We start from the raw sequence: 20,047 nt of genomic DNA on the forward strand, positions 1-20,047 counted from the left end.
TTATTGATTCTTGACACCTGATCTTCACTCGGCACTTCATCTTCACTCGACACTTGATCTTTACTCAGCACTTGATCTTTACTCGACACTTGAAGATCACTTGGTAGTTGAAGATCACTCGGCACACACTAAATTTGAAATTGCTCAGCTTCAATTAAGAATCTGTTTGACACTAACTAGCTTGCTCGGCTCTCTAATGAACTTAGTTAGGCTTTACAAATGACTTAGCTAAACCTTACATCTTTGATATGTTTTAGTGTGTCCATTCTCTGTGTCTTATAGTATGTCATCAATACACTATTTCATCAATGGCTTAGCTAATCCTTATACTTTATTACAACATCATAACTTCAACCTTTCTCTAGGTGCTCTAGTTACATCTTATTGATTGCCTCCTCCTTGTCAATCAACCAATTGATAGTATTTGGATCACTAAAGCAATTATTATTCCTGCAAGTAGCAAGTTTGACATCAATGACAAAACAATGATTGAAACCATGCTTTACCAGTTCCATCATTCTTCATTCGTGATCTTTTCAATCATTTCCAATAGAGGACATGCAAAAACCCTTATTATTGAAAAGTTTCCAAAAAGAAATAGACTAGCCCAATCATGCCTCATTACCTTATCCCCATTTGGAAAAGAACATGGTCGTATCAACATTCTTACTCCTCTAGGTATTCTCTCAATTATGTTAGCTAGCATATTTGAAATTGGAAAAAATAAAATCATTATAAAAATAAATAGTACTAGTATAAGGATAAAACCTTACCCAAAGATGAGTCCACAACTGCATGGGTAGGTTCTCTCCATTCTCCTTAGTTGCTTGAATGAAATTTGGACTGAAATTCCCTATGTTCTTATAAAGAATAATGTGCATCAAGAATGAGTAATGGAAAAACCTAAAATTTCCCAATTCTCCACTCTGAGCTGCCACAATCTCATCATGCATCCTGTTAATAATATACTCAACAAAATTAGATCCATAATTATGAACTAGGTCCTGGATGTCTAGTTCCATAATTTATATATACCCAAGGGTATTCATGGTGCCATCTACTCCCACTAGTTTATTGATCCTAAATATCATATATCTAAAGTATTTGTAGAAGAATTTGAGTGCCATAAGGTCTCCTACCTTCTTTGGTAGTTCTCCCTTCCCCTTTTCTTTGGGGATGCATCTTCTCATAACTCTTCCCCTAAAGAAACTTTTCTGGCTCTTGAATGTTTCATTCACTTTTTCTTTCTTAATTAGCCTTGTCATAGGTCCTCCTAGGTCAAAAACTTCAATAAAATTTTCCCTATTCAACTTGCATAGGATACTCATGTCCTTCCTATGAAATCCTTTAGTAGTAGGATTAATGATTTTATCAATGCCTTCATCAAATCAACATCTACTACTACCTCTTGCACTATCAATTATTCCATGTTCCTGATCTAAGGGTTGTAGATTGGTGATTTTTCAAACCTATTATTATAAAAATACTAGAAAATCTCATTCTCATTGGTAATAGGCACAATAGCATCTCTGTAGAAAAAGTATGTATCTTTGAATATATGGGAATTCATGGTTTGAACATGAGAATATATTGGAAGTAAGTATACCCATTCTTATGCATATAAACTTGCCAACTTTGGTTTGGCCTATTCAGTGGCTTGTGAAGACTCTTCTACATCAACCTTGGATATTATCTTGTCTTTTTCTTGTGCCATGTTTCTATAATCAACTCTTCAAGTAATCTCTGTCAATATTATTTTAGAAAACTTTGAATAACTATGCAAACTCTAGAAATTTCTTACCACTCAAACTTCTATCTCTAAATTGTGCAAAATAATGTAACATAGAGAACTATTATATCAACCTATTATTTAGAGGAATGAGAAACAAAGAAGCATTTATGTGTCTTTACATCAACGTATGTGAAAATTCTCAAATTTTGTAAAAGTGCCAAAATCTACTTGTATTGCCAAGCTTTCAAAGCCTTTAATGTACTTTTGAAAGGACATTTCCTTTAAATCATGATGAGGCTCTTAAGAGTCATATTTTTCTTTAAAAATCATGCTTGCGACCCAACAACTCCTTTTAGTCATTGTTCCCCTATCATTTTTTGCCTTATCATTTAAAAACAATGAGTAGATGACCACAATTCTAGATCTTCATCATTGTTTCATAGTTTGGTTAATGTTTTGGACCATTAACTATGTAATTGAGCAACTTAAGGATTTTAATTCCTTTTAGAACTTCAATCACATGATCAATCAATCTTATTAACATTTTCACTTACCACTTGCAACCACATGAATGCTTTTAACAATCATGAAGTCAGGACTTCACACACTTTTCTTGTTTTTGGGCTTTCCTTGCTGTGACCACATGATCACCTTCTATTTGCAATTTCTTCAAGACTTCATAGGGTTGTGTATTTTCTTATCTCTTAACAAACTTGCCTTGTATTTTTGCAAGAAAAGGATTCATCATTCATTCTTAGTGTGGTCGCTACTTTGTGGCTTATCCTAACTGACATCTCTTTAACACTGTGATACTATGACTCACTATATTATTTTTTCCATCTAGCTATATCATCTGGTCATAGTCTAAATGTTTCTTATAATTTTTTTATTGTATGACCACACAAACAAGCATCTCTAGTTGGTTTCACCATATTGTAGCTTGCTTTGATTAATTTCCTCTTAACATCACAATAATGCAATCACATACATTCTCCCTTCAAATAGACTATATTGCCTAGTCAATAGCTTTACAACTCTTATTCACTCCAACCATGTGACTGATGGAATACAAAATTCATGCATCTTGTAGCCATATTTGCTAGGTTGAATAACTTATCTTACATGTTATAACCTAACTTCCTCAACCGCATGACTAAAGGTGATCCTAAATATTTTAACACTATCACTTTTTTTCAATTTAAACTTCTTGATTGTATCCTTACTTTCATGACCATGCAAAAAAAAAATTCTTAAGTACTTCTGACCACTTTTGCCTAGTTGCTATCATCTCAAACTCTTTAGTCTTTAAGATCCTAACCATGCAAACACAACCGTTTGTGTAGTCACTATTGAAACTCAAAGTATCCTTTCCACTTAGACAACTTTATGACTAAGGTTATACTAACTACTTCTCATAGTTGCAATAAAAAAAGTGCTTAGGTGCTTAACTATCATGACTCAATGAACAAAGGAAAATTAGTCACTTCATTAGGTCACACCATAAGATGTTGTAGTTTGATGATAAGCCTCAACCATACAATTAGCCTAGTCGCATGCTCACACAATTTAAATTTTATGAGCTCACTTTTAAAATGCAAATATATGTTAAAACAAGATAGAACCAAATGAGTTTTTGAATTTTCAAAAGTTAAAAAAGGGTGCAAATTAAAACTAAGGGTTTGATAGGGAAAAACAATTTTATGAATTTCAAGGGAAACTTATCTGCCAGAAATAGGAAAATTTATCAAGTTAGGTTTTTCACCAGAAATGACAATAATATATTAAAAAAAAAACTCTAACAATACAACACATTTCAAGGTAATTTCACAATTAAAATTTTAGAATTTTGGCATAATGAAAATGAGGTTTATTAGATTCAAGATCGATTTTGAAGACATACTTTACTAAGTCCAAAAGACCATAATGTTTCTACTATAAGAACATTAATGCAAGTTGATAAGGTTTAACTATTTAGGTCATTAATAATAAGTATAACATTAAGACAAGGAGATAATTAGGTTTTCAATTCTATTTATCAAGTTCGATAAAATTAGGTTGTCATTTATAAGATTAAGTTTACCTATGAAATAATGTATTATGCTTTCATTAACCCAACATTTAAAAGAACCTTTCTACACGCCAACATGTAACTAATAAATTCATTTAATGTTATTATGTTTCTAATTCAAAATGATTAATTAAAAGGGTCCAACAAGGTCTAAACAATAATAAAACCGCAAGGTACCTTATAACATTACCATACTATGCTAACAAAATTGACTCCAATACTAGTTAAATCAATTGTATTCAAATTAAATAAAACTCCATTTCTTCCAAATAAATAACATATGTAAAAAGGTTAAATAACTTCCACATTCATATAACTATTCAAAATTTCTTACTACCACAAACCTATTTCCTAAATACCTTCTTCAAACACCCCTCTCCCCCCCTTAACACCTTCTTTCTAAGATGTTAAAACTAATACCACTAATAGAAAATGGCATAAAAAATAACTATAAACAATCACTAACTATATCAAATTAAAATACATTTGAAAAATAATAGACATATCTAAACATGCAATACATAAATCCATTATATCTTATACAATACCCATTTACTTTATTACCACTTCCTAATACTATTTACTTAAAGGCTAATCTACATTATTTATAATATAGTAGCATGTGATATCCACAATTATACTTTACAAATTAAAAATATCCTATTAAAATCCAAACTAACTACTAATAACATTCCTAATCCAATTCTAAACTTTTAGAATTAGTTAACTTTTGCTACCTTAACAATAGACCTTAATATAACCACTAAATCTAATTCCTTACTCCCACTAGCATACATTATCATCCAAATATAAAATTTTAACTAACAACCTAATTAGCGCATTGTAAAATTTCTAAACTACTAACTAAATATCTAATCAAATACTAAATACATAATTAACAAGTTAAACTACCTCAAAAGTACCTACCCCTATCTTATAACCTCATCTAACTACCTATCCACTTGTTTATGTACAAGTGGTTTGTCCCACTCTTCCACACTCTATCTCATGCATGGGATATGTATTCCAAGGGTGAGCTATATATTTTTACTTATGTGAGCCCCAAGTGGGTGTACTTCATAGTGGTATGCTTGGGGAGAAGGGCATAGGCGTTGGGTGGGTTTTCATGGGCCCCACCAACTCAAGCCCATGAAATAAGTTTGATATGGTTCTTTATTTAGTTTTTATTTTTCAAATCAAAGGCCTACATGGTTTTCAAATGGAAAAGATGATGTGGGGTGTGGGCCCCATGTGGGTCACATACCACTCCTTTACTTTCTGCATTTTCTTTCCATTTATTTAATTATTTTGGTGATGATTTTGTGTTAGAAATAGGTAATAGTGAGCAGGGGGGTGAGTCAATATTCTATAAACTTTTGCCCACAATTGAATATTGTTAATTACTTTATAACATGCATATGAAAGTAAACTATTAATGCTAAATAATAATAACCATCCACAAAGAAAACTCATAACACCATATTTTCTTCACTAGGGAAACCTTGGCCAAGTGAAAACCTCGGTGGGGATGATACCCACAAAATGATCCACTAAACAAAAGTATCATGTTAAGGATGTTGACCCTATTATGAGTCTATGAAGTACACATAGTGTCTTGGTAATTTTTAGAGGACTAGTATTTGTTAGAATCCTCAACCCTGTTAGGAGTTGGTATTACAATTGCATAATGTATGCACGAAAAGGTCTTTCCCAAAAATCCAATTATACAATGTAGTTCCTTTATACAAAAAGTGATAGATACAAAAACCTCTTACTATTTTCTATTGCACTTCACAATCTTCTAATCATACATCAGATTTTTCATCATATAGTTTTCATATTACTTAGCATATCTCATTACACATATGCACAACTATTCATATCATGATCTTTGACTTATACTTTTTCTTTTTACAAAATATGCCCTATCAGCCTTCAAGCATTCACATGCTTGGTATAATACAAAAATAACTCTTTCCCTCTTAGGTTTAACATCTAGGATGATGTCCCTAATTAGTTAAGTAATTATTTCATAACCAAAATAATTCCTTAACCTATAATTCACCTATTACTATTATACTATGTTCTTCTTTGTTCACTACCTTTACTGGTGCTGACTTCATAACTCCTTCCATACAATCTGTAAAGACTTGCACACTTATCCACATCATCATGAAAATTTGTACTACCTATCCTTAACTGTGCACATACCAAATATTACTTTGTCATTCATACTCAACAAAACTGTTCATCTACTACTAGTAAAATTGTTTAATACCTAGACAATTATCTACATCTAACTGTGAGACCTTTATATGTACATTGTGCCTTCTTATCTTGAGATATATGTTTCCATAAATGCTTGCTCTAACTTTTCCTAGTTATCAATATTTCCAAAAATCTCCCCTTTTGGCATTGATGGAAACATATGGGAAAATTGGCTAACTCCCAAAATGTTGCACAAAATATTTTCTTCAAAAATTGACCTTCAAAAGCTTACAAAACTTCAAAGTTAAAAGCTTATGGATCATTACATTTATATCCATCTTTCCTTATAACTCCAAATACTATATAATACTACTCCCCTTAGTATATTACCCCTTACATTATACTCTATACAATTTTCATACAATTTTCCTGTACTTATCTCCCCCTTTGACATCAATGAAAAAAATGTCAAAACTTATATACATGTCAAAATTTGGTTCTTTACCTCTTCTCTACATTGTTAATCAAGAGATAATTTTTGCAAAAAATATTGTCAAACTTTTTAGGTTCTTCTCCCACATTTATTTCACTCCCTTTGATATGATGAGGATAGTTCATAACCCATAACATGCAATTTCTACTACATTCAACTTTGAGTAAATAAAATCTTCAAAGGATGTCTTCAGTTTCAGACACTCCTCCACCTAATGTTTAAGTATGTTGATCTTTACTAATAAATGGTCTCTCAGAAGTGAGAACCTCTTTGCATTCCTTTGCTAATTTCTATCAGACTTATCTCATCATAAGTCTTTCTAATCCACCTTTCAATATTGTCAACTTTGGTGCTAGGTTGGTTGAGTTGATCTGACAATGCATTAACTTCATTGTAATTTCTTTTTAGCTAATCTATAATGTCCATAGTGAAGTTGAAGGACATGGAAAATTTTGCATACAATGCATTTCCGTCAAGATCGCATCTCCTTAACTCTTTGATATAGGCATCAAGAGCTCCCAGGTCAATCCAGATGTTTTGGCAAACTATGTCAAAAATTTGAGCATCATGCATTGCTTGTGCTTGAACTACTATCGCATCTAACTAGTTAGTGAATTCAACATCAAATTCTTAAATCACTTCCTTAGCTCCCTCGTCTAGGTTAGGGTCTGATAATCTTACTATCAGTGTACCTAGTAATTTTTTGGTTACATCTCTAAGATTTTTCTATAAACTCTTCACCTATTTGACATTATTGTTGATTATCTTATTTAAGGATGATATCAGCTCTATTTGATCATCATAATCTAAGCCTTCTAGATCTGCAAGTGTAAGAGATGGCTTAGTGTACTTGTCCTTTTATCCTCCTCCTCTTTTTTCTTCTTTTCTTCCTCTTCTTTTCTTTTATTTTCTTCATTCTTCTTTTTCTCTTCATATTCCTTCTTGTTCTTCTTATCCTCTTCCTTCTTCTTCTTCTTATTCTCTTTCTTTTTCTCCTCTTCTAATTCTTTCTTTTTCTTCTCTTCTTCCCCTTTAGTTATCATTTTCTTCTTGCTCTTTCTTTTTCTTCAATTTTTCCAATGTGTTCTTCATCTATTCTTTCTTCTTCCTTTTCTCCTCATCCTCCTTTCTTTTCTCTTTTTCTTCAAAGCTAGAATCAAAAGAGATATTTCCAAAAACATTTAGCCTAAGATCCTTAAAAGGATCTTTAGTGGTCTAAATTGTAACCTTAGTATGACCAATTTGCATTATGTCTAATCTAATTGTGATTTGGGTGCTACTACTACTTTTGCTTTATTCATGTCTCCCATTATGTGCACAATTACCTTTGCAATTTCCTCATTGACTTCCTAATAATTTCTTCCCATTATAAATATAGCCCCTTTCTTGTTTCTTAGCTATGGTTTTAAAATCTTTATTAAGCTAGCCATATGCTCATCACTTTTAACTTTGCATAATTTTTTGACTTGGTTCTATCTGATATTCTTATCTTCTATTTAAACTCTTTTTCTTCTATTTTTCAACCTCTCATACATGTCTTTGGAATTTCATCCTTAACATCCTCAAATTTCTTATTAGACAAGATGATGTACCTAATAAAAACATTGTCTAACTCTAATCTATCAATTCCAGTATACAAGTGATAAAAGTTGAATAATTGTACAAAGTTTCTTCCATTAATAATGGTGATGTTTGCCTTCACAATTTTGGGCTTCTAGGCCTTCCTTCTTGTATGTGAAATCTCTAGTTTCTTCTTTGTAGCCTTCGAAGGCTTTGCATGACCTCACATCTTCTTGCTCAGTAGACTTGACATAATTTCCTTCTGTCTCTTTCTAGGTCCTATTACCCTTGCCTTCATTCTATTCTTCTTAGGAGAATTAGGTGACTCTTTCTTTACCTCTCCATGTATTACTAATTTTCTCTTCACCTCAACCAATTCAACATCCTTTTCTTCTAATTCCTTGGTCATGTAGATGCTAGAGGTGGAATTTACACCATCCCTTGTTGACCAAATTTATTCATGCCATTGATTGTTTGTTTCATTACACCAAATTCCCCAGTTGACATTCTAGCTTGCTTCGTAGAATTCTTCATTACTACTTCCACTTTCTTCTTGGAAGATTTCTCTATCCGGACTATTAGAATTACAAGTAGGAATGTAAACTTCTAAGGGGGGGGGGGGGGGGGTGGGGTGGGGGTGAATTAGCATTTAAAATATGAGTCCATAAAATTTTCACCACAAATCTATCTCATGCATTCAATTGAGAAATTGAAATAACATCTAGAGCATATACATCTAAAACATGTAAACATCTAAGAAATCACACATTTTGACACCAAATATGGTTACCTAGAAACCCTCCAAATGAGAAGGTAAAACTAGGGTGGGGATGACATCCAAAAATCTTCACTACTATAGTCGTAAAGTGTACCCAATTAAGGTTTCAATGGTTTGATCATAAACTATGATCTACCCTATGAAAGGCCTGCCCTATTAAAGGCTTACAAATACTATTAAGTCCCACCTTGTTAGAGGATTTGAACATCCTATTAGAAGTGTGCCTAGTTAAAGGACTTCTAATCATCCACTTGGAATGTCACCCTATTAAAGGATTTAGTACAGCCTGTTAGGACAACTCTATTAAGAGATTATACCAAAATCACCTGTTAGAGTGTTTCAGCAAAGATCTTATGGTTAGCACTTCCTTTCCTAATAACAGATCACCTCTAAACATTTATCTCTTTGATCCTTCTTGATCAGATGTTCCAATACTATATCCTTCTCTCTATCCTTTTTCCTTCTCTAACTGATTCTCCAATTCATTTATTCTCAATCTCATCTAAGTCTTCATGAATGCTCTGACTACACATGCAAAGTTCTCTTTTGATTCTTGCACACTCCTTCATCCATAAGAAGTTTAGGGTTTTCATCTTCCTTAATAATATTAGGAGACTTAGGGTTAGGTATGAATCTATGGTTGAGATTCATACATATTGCCTCTTTAGACCTTCCCTTTTCCTAATTGGTTACACGCAAATACATAGAGGTTGTGCAAATAGATTCATCCTTATCTCTAAAGAATCAAAATCTATCCTTAAGTCAGCTAGAAAAATGGTTTACATATGTGTTTGTGCAATTACAAACAACTATGTCAATTTTATGTCACTTGGCACTTGATGTTACTGATGCTCGACACATACTGTAACTCTATTCTAACTTGGCATCCACTATTTTACTCAACACTTGAGTAACTCAGCACATGAGTGGCTCAACACTCATTATAGCTTGGCATGGTCTAACATTCATATGATGTACTTGGCACGTATTACTAGTTTGGCATGAACTAAGTAAATTGCTTAAGTGTGTTGACACTCACTAGTCAAAACCAATCTAAGATCAACAATCTCCCCCTTTGACATGAGTATCAAAAACACTTTAATAGCCATAATCAATCTAATCTTATTGAGTATATCATAACCATGACTCAGGTTATATACAAACCTTCAATTTTTTGAAATTTTACAATAACCTATATACCTCAAAAAATCTAACTCCCCTTGATTTGGTATATCTATTTTGTATCCAAAAATCTATGCTCCATCTAAGTATATTTGTCTCTGTTAATACTCTTTCATATAATACTCTTTATATAGCTGATATCTCTATTTGATATGCTCCCTATACTTCCATACTTCTCATATGTTTCATACTCCCCCTTAAGATATTCCCCCCTTAAGATATTCTCCCCCTTTTTAACATAGATTTCAAATGGGTTGTACACTATACATGGATAGTGTGTTTGTCCAAAAATGATTGATGTATTTCCATTATTGCATCCTAGTTGTCACATGCAACATCTAGTGACTTAACTTGAATAGCAAGCTTGGCAACAAGGTGAACTAGGCCATCTAGTGTAGAAAGATTAGGGTCTCGCTTTAACAAAGTTTTTGAAAATCCTAGTTCCTTGTGTAGTATCTCCATATGAGGAGTGAGGGATGCCTGAATGCATGTCAATTTGGCTCTTATATTAGCCTCTTCTATTGTTAATATAGCTAATTGACTTTTTGAATGAAGCAATGACTGAAAATGCTTCTCACTTTGAGGTGAAAACTTAGGTAACTATTTACCTAATAGCCTCAAATTTCTCTCTAGCCTCTCAATATGTTATCTAATCTCTTGGGTGAAGAGTTTAGGGTCATACAATTTTGTATACAATGAGAATATGTTCTCAAGTATCTTCTTCACATCCTCAACCTTGGTTGCTAATGCAACTTGAGACAATGCTATCTCACTAGATATATTTTCATTAACTTTTCCTTGAAGTTTTCTTTTAGACCATTTCATAAGTTTTGCATTGGTGTCTAGGTCTTCATTATTAACCTTTTCCACTATATCTAACAATTTTTCTAATAGTGTCTTGGTTTCTTCTAGATTAGGCAAGCTAAATGCATCTAAGAATATGCCTTTGATTTCCTGTAATGCTTGCTTCTGTTTATACTCCTTCCTAAGCATTTCTTTGTTTTTCTTCTTTTCTAATGCTTGTTGCAAAATGATTATTTTCTCAATTGTCATGGTATCATAGTCAAAATTTGGAATCACTATGTCTTTAGGTAAAGTAACATCACCATAATGAGTTACCTTGTCATGTTTAGAAGAACTAGAGCCTGGCACTAAGATTTGCAGGGCTATTGCTTTCGTGCTTGGCTTCTGAAGAACTTTTTTAGGAGTTCTAGATGTTGGTAAGGTTACCAATGCTTTTATGGCTTCCTACTCCTTTACCTTTGGTGTGTGTTATCATTCTTTAGATTTGTCTTCATCTATGACTATGACTTGAGTTGTAGCTTGTGTCTATGCTATAGGTACAAATGTATCTATCTATCCTATTTGGTCTATTGTTGTTTCTTTGTCCTTTTCTATAGTCTGCCTTTGCTCCATAGTATCAACCTTAACTAATGTGTCAACCTTAGTAGATGAGTCTACTGATGTTTGCATTAAAGGTTGCACTTGAGTAATTGAAGGGATGGAAAAAGGTGGTTCTTGTGGATTCACTTTATCCCTTGTGGAATTAGTTACTGCCTTCTAAAGTTCATCAACACTAACCAACACTATATTTTTACATAATTTGGCTTGTAGTGTAGATTGGTCTAGAATCTTCTTCAAATCTTCTATAGTCAAGGGGTTGATGTTCTGAATAGAATTGTTAGGAACATCCTTAATAGCTATTGTTTCTATAGGTATGCTTGTGTCATGTGGAGGGCTCATGATTAGCACTTGTGTGTCTTGCACACTCTATTCTTACTACTTCTCTTCAGCTATAGCCATCCAATCTATCATCTATTGTGTCTCCTCCATAGTAGTATCATCTATTGTATTTTCTATTTCATCCTCCTTGTCTTCCTCTTCATCTTCATTATTTCTTCCCTCAAAGGGATCTTCTTCTCCTTTTTTGATAGTTGACAATCCATAGATCACTTTCCACATTTGGGTGGATTTCTTCACAACATCTTCAAAGTCATTCTGAAGTATGTCAAATACCCTATATTTGATGTAAATCTACTACCATACTTCTTATTTTCTTTATCAACTTGACATTTGGTCAACTCTGGCATAACTTGTGCTAAAGTGGATTCCCTTATTTGTTTCTCTAGGTTCAAACAATAATGCCACTTATTTTTAACAATAGTATACAAATCCTTGGCATTGTATTGTCTAATTCAAGTGGAGTATTCTTGAATATCATAGCATAAATTGATTCCTCAATAAAAAAATTTTCTCTCTATTAAGTTGTGCAAAATTTACATTCTTTAAATCAATCATATCTACATTATTCTTAACATTCTCATAGACATTCTCAAGATCAGATTTAGGTGCATGACTTACCACTCTAAACTGACTTGAATCCTTAGATTTTTTCCTTTCATCATCTATTTTTGGTTGTGCAACATATTTTCTCCTTTGCTTCTCCTACACTAGACCCTTTTTTTTTGTAGCCTTTATCTTTTCTTTGGCTATCTCCTTGGCCTTTTGTGTGTTAGCCCTTGTACTTTCCCTGGTTGTTGCTGCTATTGGCTTTATCGAGCTTGGCTTGGGAACTGTTGTCACAAAAGTTTGCACCCTTGTCCAAAGTTTTTACCTAAGGACAACCTTGTGAAACATGGAAACAACCTCCAAGCTGTGGGACTTGAACTATGAGGTTGAGCCTCTGGAGAAGGCCAACTTCCTTTACTATTAGGGTGCACCTAACTACTCTTGGAGAGGAAAAGGGAGAAGGAATGCATAGAAGAAAATCTACATATTCTAACCTAAGGGGGGTGATGCACAAATAATAGAGTGTTCAAACCAATCTCTACCCATACATGTACTATTGAACCATCATGACACCAAAAGATATACACATCCAGACTTGCTTTAATCAAACAATCACATGTAAATTAGAAAAACCCAAATGAATGACACAAGGAAAGAGAGGATTCACTTATATATCATTCATAGGCCAAAAGAGATATAATCATGCAAGATTGCAGATATCCACAATACACCAATGAGAGGAAAATAGTTCTTGCACTTCACATCAATGGCTGAAGGAGATAAGAATGTCATACAATTCAAAGGCAAAGGGGATTTATAGTGAAATTATAGTGTAATATCAGAGAAAATAGAGAAGAGTTGACCTGAACAAAATGTACAAAAATTGCCTTTATAGTTTAGGCATAATTGAGATGTTCTCTAATTGAAGTTACTCCACAACCACTGCCATTAAGTCTCTTTAGAGATATAGAGAAAATCTAATCTGGGCATAGATTCAGATACAATGAAATATGATATTTTGTTGAAATAGGGCCCTGATAGAAATGATGCCATTAAACCATTCTGACCAAGTAGATGGATAAACTGGGGTGCTGGAGTGTTCTCCTACTATTTACTGGGTTCAACATTCATTCAAGAGTAGTTGGAATTGATTGTGAGGATCAAATCATGCAAGAAAAATTGATCTCCTTTATTTCTAGCTCATCAGTCAGCAAAGTAAAAAATCAACTAAATCCTACAACCAAAATGGGCCATGCGGGCCAATAATTTCATTTCATTTTGCCACCCCATAAAGTCTCCATGTGGTTGACCACATCTTCTCAATTAACTGACCTACCTTCCCAACTTAACCATGATGTCACATAACTGTTAGCCTTAACTATTAATGCCTTAGCTAGGCCCATAAGGACACATGTCCTTCAAGTGCTTTCCTGCATTGTTTAATTACCTGGCATCTTCATAATGTGAGAAAGCGCTAATCATTGATCTCTGTAAGATCAACAATCATGAAAGATCTTCATTATACTATGCCTTCCCTTAATACTTCTTGGCCCATGAACTACTCAACATACACCTCAACATGACCTAGCCTCACCTGGCATCACCTTGCGGCTTATGAAATCAACCTAACCTCACAAAGACACGCAGCAGTGAGGCACTTGCCTGCATTCCTTAACATCCTTGCATCTTCATAATGTGGGGAAGTTCCCACTATAGATCTATTTGCATTAGATAATGGAAGGTAAAAACTAGAACATGTGGTAGCTTCGATGCCTAACTATAAGTTTTATTCCTTTGGGCCTGCGAGGACACATGGTGATCTAGCACTTGCTCACATTGTCAGGAAGTCTAACAAAACATAGAATGTGGGAAAGTGCCTGCCAATCAAATTGCCAACTCACCTAGTAGCTTCCCAACTTGTAGCCCACAAGAAGAACATGGACCCACTTGCCATGCATCACGATGATGCTTCCCTACATTATGTGAAGATTTCTTGTTTTGAGAAAGTGGGAAAGTGCCCACCATAGATCTATGCAAGATCTGACAACGTAAAAAGTTGCTATCTAGGGGAAACAAATTTAGGAAAATAGGAAATACCATAAAATCTTTATTTGTTTATCTCTGATATTTTTATGGTATTTAAATAATATTAAAGATGGTTAAAGACCATTGGGTGGGCTCAAGCATTTGAATTCAAATTTTTTGGCATGCAAGCCAGCTATGCATATGACTAGTGACCTTATGCATCCATTGGGCCATAGAGTCATAAAAAAGGTGGATCTCATGCATTATGAAACCCTAACCCTACCTCTATGGTAGTAAAACACCAAAAGCTCTATCTCTGCTCCTCTGCAAACTCAACAAAACACATGTGCTCATGCACTTCTTGGAAAGTCAAAAACCAATAGGAAGAAAACTAAGCTACCTATGTACATAAAACCTCAACCCCTATCAAAAACATGGTTTGAGATAGATCCCATTGACTAGGATAGGAAAAATTTTACCACCAAGCTTGCTTAATTGAAAAGCATTAGCCTGCTTGCAACTGACACTGACATAGGGACCACTCCATAGTGCATCAAATTTTGAGTGTCTCCCTAGATTTTCCCTATCTACATCCCATTTGAAAACCAAATCACCTTCTCTAAAGATTTTGACCCTAGCCTTCTTGTGAAAGCTCCCTTTCACCTGCTGCTAATGTGTTTCTAGGGTCTGCATGGCCTGACTTCTTTTCTCTTCCAGCTCCATCAGCTTTTCCAATCTCACTGTCATGGCATCATCTTCAATTAGCTCTAGCTGATGAGCTAGTTCTAGGGATGGGAATTCTAATTAAATTGAAAGCCTTGCTTCTCTGCCATATACCAACATAAATGGTGAATTTTCTATTGACCTCTTAGGTGTTATTCTGTTAGCCCATAGTGCAGTCCTCAAATTTTGATGCCTACACCTCCAGTTATCCTCTATAGTTATTTTCATAATTCTAATTAAGTTTTTGTTGGATGACTCAGAAAAACCATTGCCTTGAGGATAGTAGTTTGAGGATGTGCTCAGGTAGATATTATGGTCAACTACCCATGCACAAATTTGAGCTCTTACAAAAGATTTTGCATTATCTAAAATAATGGTTAAAGGGGCACCAAACCTGGTCACAAATCTATCAAGGAACTCAACAACTAAAGATTATGTGGCATCCTTCAATGTAACTACCTTTTTCCATCTGGTGAAGTAATCTATAGCAGCTAAAATTCATTTATGACCATAACTAGAAGAAGGATTGACAGGGCCTATGAAATCCAATCCCCATTGAGCAAAAGGTTGGTCCACCTAAATGGGATGAAGAGGAAGAGCTACAAGCTTTTGCTTACTAGAGAAGAAGGCACATTTTTCACACCTCCTCACATACCTATGACAATCATAAAATAGGGATGGCCAGTAGTAGCCAACCCTCATGATCTTCATTGTAGTTATCCTTGCTGAGAGGTGACCACCATTAGGACCATCATGAAGCTCTTTGATCATTCTTTCAGCTTGGTCTATGAAAATGCATCTTAATAGGGCTCCATTAAAATCTTTCCTGAAAAGGATACCATAAACTATGACATAAGGAATTGACTATAATCTATACTATATCCTTTTAGTTCTATCTAATCCTTGAGGATATCCATTGCTTAATAATAAATTCCTCATATCATCCATCCAATTCCTTGGGTCATCCTTTCTTGTCTCTTGTTATTCTATTAGTATTATAGCGACTTCCTCATCTGATTCCTAATATGATATCATCTATTTACACAACCCCCTCTCTCTTACCAGCTTCATGATCTAGATGTCAACATCATATTCCATTATTTTAGTAAACCAACCAGCTCTCTTCTCACTAATATCTTCGCTCAAAAGGAAATCTTTCACACTCACATGGGGTACTAACAAATGAATTTTATTATGAGACATGAGGTGTCTAAATTTTTTTAAAGCTCTGATGATTGTAAGGGCTTGCTTCTCTACATAGCTATATTTGTTTTCATACTCTTTAAGCCCTTCACTAAAGAAGCCTATGGGATTCTCTTCATCTTTATCATTTGTTTGAGTCAAGACAGTGGAAATGCTTGACTCACCACCTAAGGCATAAAGGATGAAATCCTTTTCAAAATTTGGATTAATGAGAGTAGGGGCTGAGGCTATGGCTACCTTGATCTCTTCAAAAATTTCCTTCCCTTCCTTGGTCCATTCAAAGACCATACTTTTCTTGATCATAGCGATAAGGTATTTTACCATGGTAGCAAGATTAGGGATAAATCTTATCACAAAATTTATCCTACCAAGGAAACTTTGCAACCCTTTCTTATGTTTAGGAAGAGGGAGAGCAAGTATTTCTTTTGTTCATTCTGGATCAATGGTTAAACCATCCTCAGATACAATGTGTCCTAATAATTTTCCTTGATTGGTAGCAAAGACACACTTGCTTGGGTTAAGGGATACCCCAAACTCTCTACACCTTAAGAGCACCTATCTCAAATGATCAAAATGATCTTCTACATTCTTTGAATACACTATGATATCATCAAGGTAAACTAATACAAACTTTTCAATCATGTCTTTGAAGGCCATCTCCATTGCCTTCTGAAATGTAGCACTAGCATTGGTTAGTTCAAATGGCATCTTACAATAAGCATAGGTACCTCATTTGGTGGTAAATGCAGTCTTGTACCTATCAGACTCTTTGACTAGCACTTGATTGTAACTAGAAAATCCATCAAGAAATGAAAACCTCTTTGAACCACTGACCTTGGACAAAATCTGCTCCATGGAAGGGAGAGGATGGTGATCTTTAAGGGAAGCTTGGTTAAGGTCCCTAAAGTCCACACACAATATAATTTCTCCATTCTTCTTCCTAATAGGGACAAGGTTTGCTACCCATGACGAGTGCTTGATGGGGAAAATTATATTGGCCTAAATCAATTTGGATAGCTCTTTTCTCATTAAGGGTTCAATTTTGGGATTCATTGGCCTCTATTTTTTTCTTACTGGTTTGACATTATCAATTAAATCTATGGTATGCTGAAACAAACTTGGATCAAAACCCTTCAAATCATCATATGTCCAAGAAAATAAATCATTAAATTCTTGACATAGATGAATAAAACTCTCTTGCTCAATCTCAGAACATACCTTCCCCATGTTTAAGGATTTTCCATTAGCAACCGTGACTAGGGTGTGATCATCTTCATCAGTAGCTAGGTTCATGACTTTGCCTCTTGCTTGGTCATCAGGATTGAAAATGCTCTCTAAGGTAATGAGACCCTTAGGCAATTTTTGGAACTGAGATTAATGATTTGATCACCATACTAATCCTGCAGTCTCGATTGGTTTCTATCTAAAAATTCTACTTCATTCTACAAGAAGCTTACAATTTTTTCATCAGATTCAAATACTTGCCAATGGATGTTGTTGTCAGGGATGGTAGGCCTTACTACCATTTTTATTTGTTGCTTCTTCTTCTCCTCAAGATTCCCTGGAACATCATGAGATGCTCCTATTGTTGCAAGTCTATCAGTATATCTATTTTCTTTTCTAGGGACGCTTTGAATATTAAATACATAAAATCCCTCAAGCAAATCCCATACCCTATGTTTATAAGACTTGAGAAAACCTTTCTTGGTGATATTCTCATTTCTCACTTGATTAACCACCAACTCACTATCTCCATATACACTTAAGGCTTGAATTCCTCTTTTCTAATCAAGTAGGAGACCTTGAATAAAGGATTCATACTCAGCCACATTATTAGTGCAACTGAATTGGAGCCTAAAGGAGAAGTAGTACCTTACTTGTGGAGGAGAAATCAACATGACACCAGCCCTTGATCCATTCTTATTCCTTGATCCATCAAAGTACATACTCCATATCTCACTCACATCTTCTTTAGTCTTGACACGATTGGGAACTAGAGCATCCTTCTCTAGGGTTTCTGACATAGGATCAAATAGATATGCATTAGCCCATTCATCTAAGAGAAAATTAGGTATCTCCACTAGGGAAGTAATAGGCTCATTCATTATGTCATTCTCATCCATTTCTAGGATAATGTAATTCATGTTGATGAGATTAGGGGTGTAGGGTTCAGTATGATGGAGGGCTAGAGGCTCTACTCTAATTGAAGCTTTGGTCCCATATCTTATTCTAAAAGACATATATGACCGATCAAAAGATATGTAACCACCTATTTGGGTAGTGAAGTCTCTTGATAGAAAGATGGAAAAATGTGGCTTGACTTCAGAAACAAATATATCTTGAGTTACAATACAACTAGGGCATGCATGTAGGGCCATTTCCAAATTCTTAAGGATCCCTATAGTCTTGATAGTACTACCATCTAAATATAATACATCTCTAACAATGGGCTCATATTTCATTCCCAAAACATTAGCAACACACCTAGGCATCACTGAACTACTAGCCCCTGAATCAATCATGCAATTGTGGACTAGTTTACCCCCTATAATTAGGGAAACATAAAATGGAGGGGGTCTATCCTTTTTACTTGTTTCTACCTCCTTCTATGGTTTTACTAGGCTTGTGGCACTTTCCATGTTGGGTGGTTGATCTGTTGGTTCAATACTTTCCAATTCTTGCTACAACAACCTCTTTTGCATGGGTATAGTAGCAACAACATCCCACATGGAAATATTCACATTTGTCTTCTTCATTTTTTCTACCAAATTGAATGGCATAGTAGGTACTTTTGTAGAAGCTTTGGGAGCTGCATTTGTAGGAGGTTGAGATGGAAAAACTTGAGGATCACTTACATCCTTTCTACAATTATTTCACCTTTGCTGTTGAAAGGTATTTGATTGACCATTTACTGCTTCTTCATGAGGTATTGCATTTGAAGTTGATGCATGATTGGGAGGAGGAGGCGTAGCATCTTCAATAGCCCTTATTTTTCTCCTAGTGTTGTGAGCAATGGAATTTTCATTTACATTACAATGTTCCTCAACCTGATGATTCATAAAGGAGCAATCACCTTGTCCTTGCACGTACGAGGCATCTTTAAATTGGTCCTCCTTGTATCACTGTCCTATTATAAGCTCTTGGATGGTCAAAGCCAAATAAGATTTAGCCTTCTAACACATGCAATGGGCATAGGAGTAGTTATAGGAGGGACAAAAATCCTAATCTTGGGCCATGTTGTTTTGAGGAACTATGGCCCTACTTTGGTTTACATTTGAGGTTGAAGCATGGCTATTATGCCTATTCTGACCAAAAGAATTGTTCCCATGATTATGATTCAGAGGCCTACCACTGTTTAGAGTTTGATATTGCAATTGATGAGCCTTACTACCTTGAGGCTACTGTCTCTCTAAAGTTAGCACCTTGTTGCTCACTTTCTGCATCATAGAGAAGCTATCCTCTAGCTTCTTCTCTTAGCCCTGCAATCTTTTATCTATGTTCTCTATGTTCAGCATCATAGATTGCATCATCTCCTTGATTTCATCTATTCCATTTGAAGATATGGAAGTTTGAGTGACTAGATCAAGGGATTGTGATGTGGAAGTTGTGAGAAGAGAATCCATTGCTGGTTGGTGAATTGGAACATTAGGGAAGAAAGGGATAGGAGGCCTTGGAGCTAGCTTACCTCCTTGTATTAGGATGTTTTTTGACTTTATTGCTATGTCATAAGCATTAGGAAAGGTATCTCCTCCCATAGTTTGGATTTTAGTGGCAATGTTACTGTTA

This window comes from Cupressus sempervirens, chromosome 10 (genome assembly GCF_028749045.1).
Source record: "Cupressus sempervirens isolate cs-2001-9-10 chromosome 10, ASM2874904v1, whole genome shotgun sequence".
Taxonomy (NCBI): domain Eukaryota; kingdom Viridiplantae; phylum Streptophyta; class Pinopsida; order Cupressales; family Cupressaceae; genus Cupressus; species Cupressus sempervirens.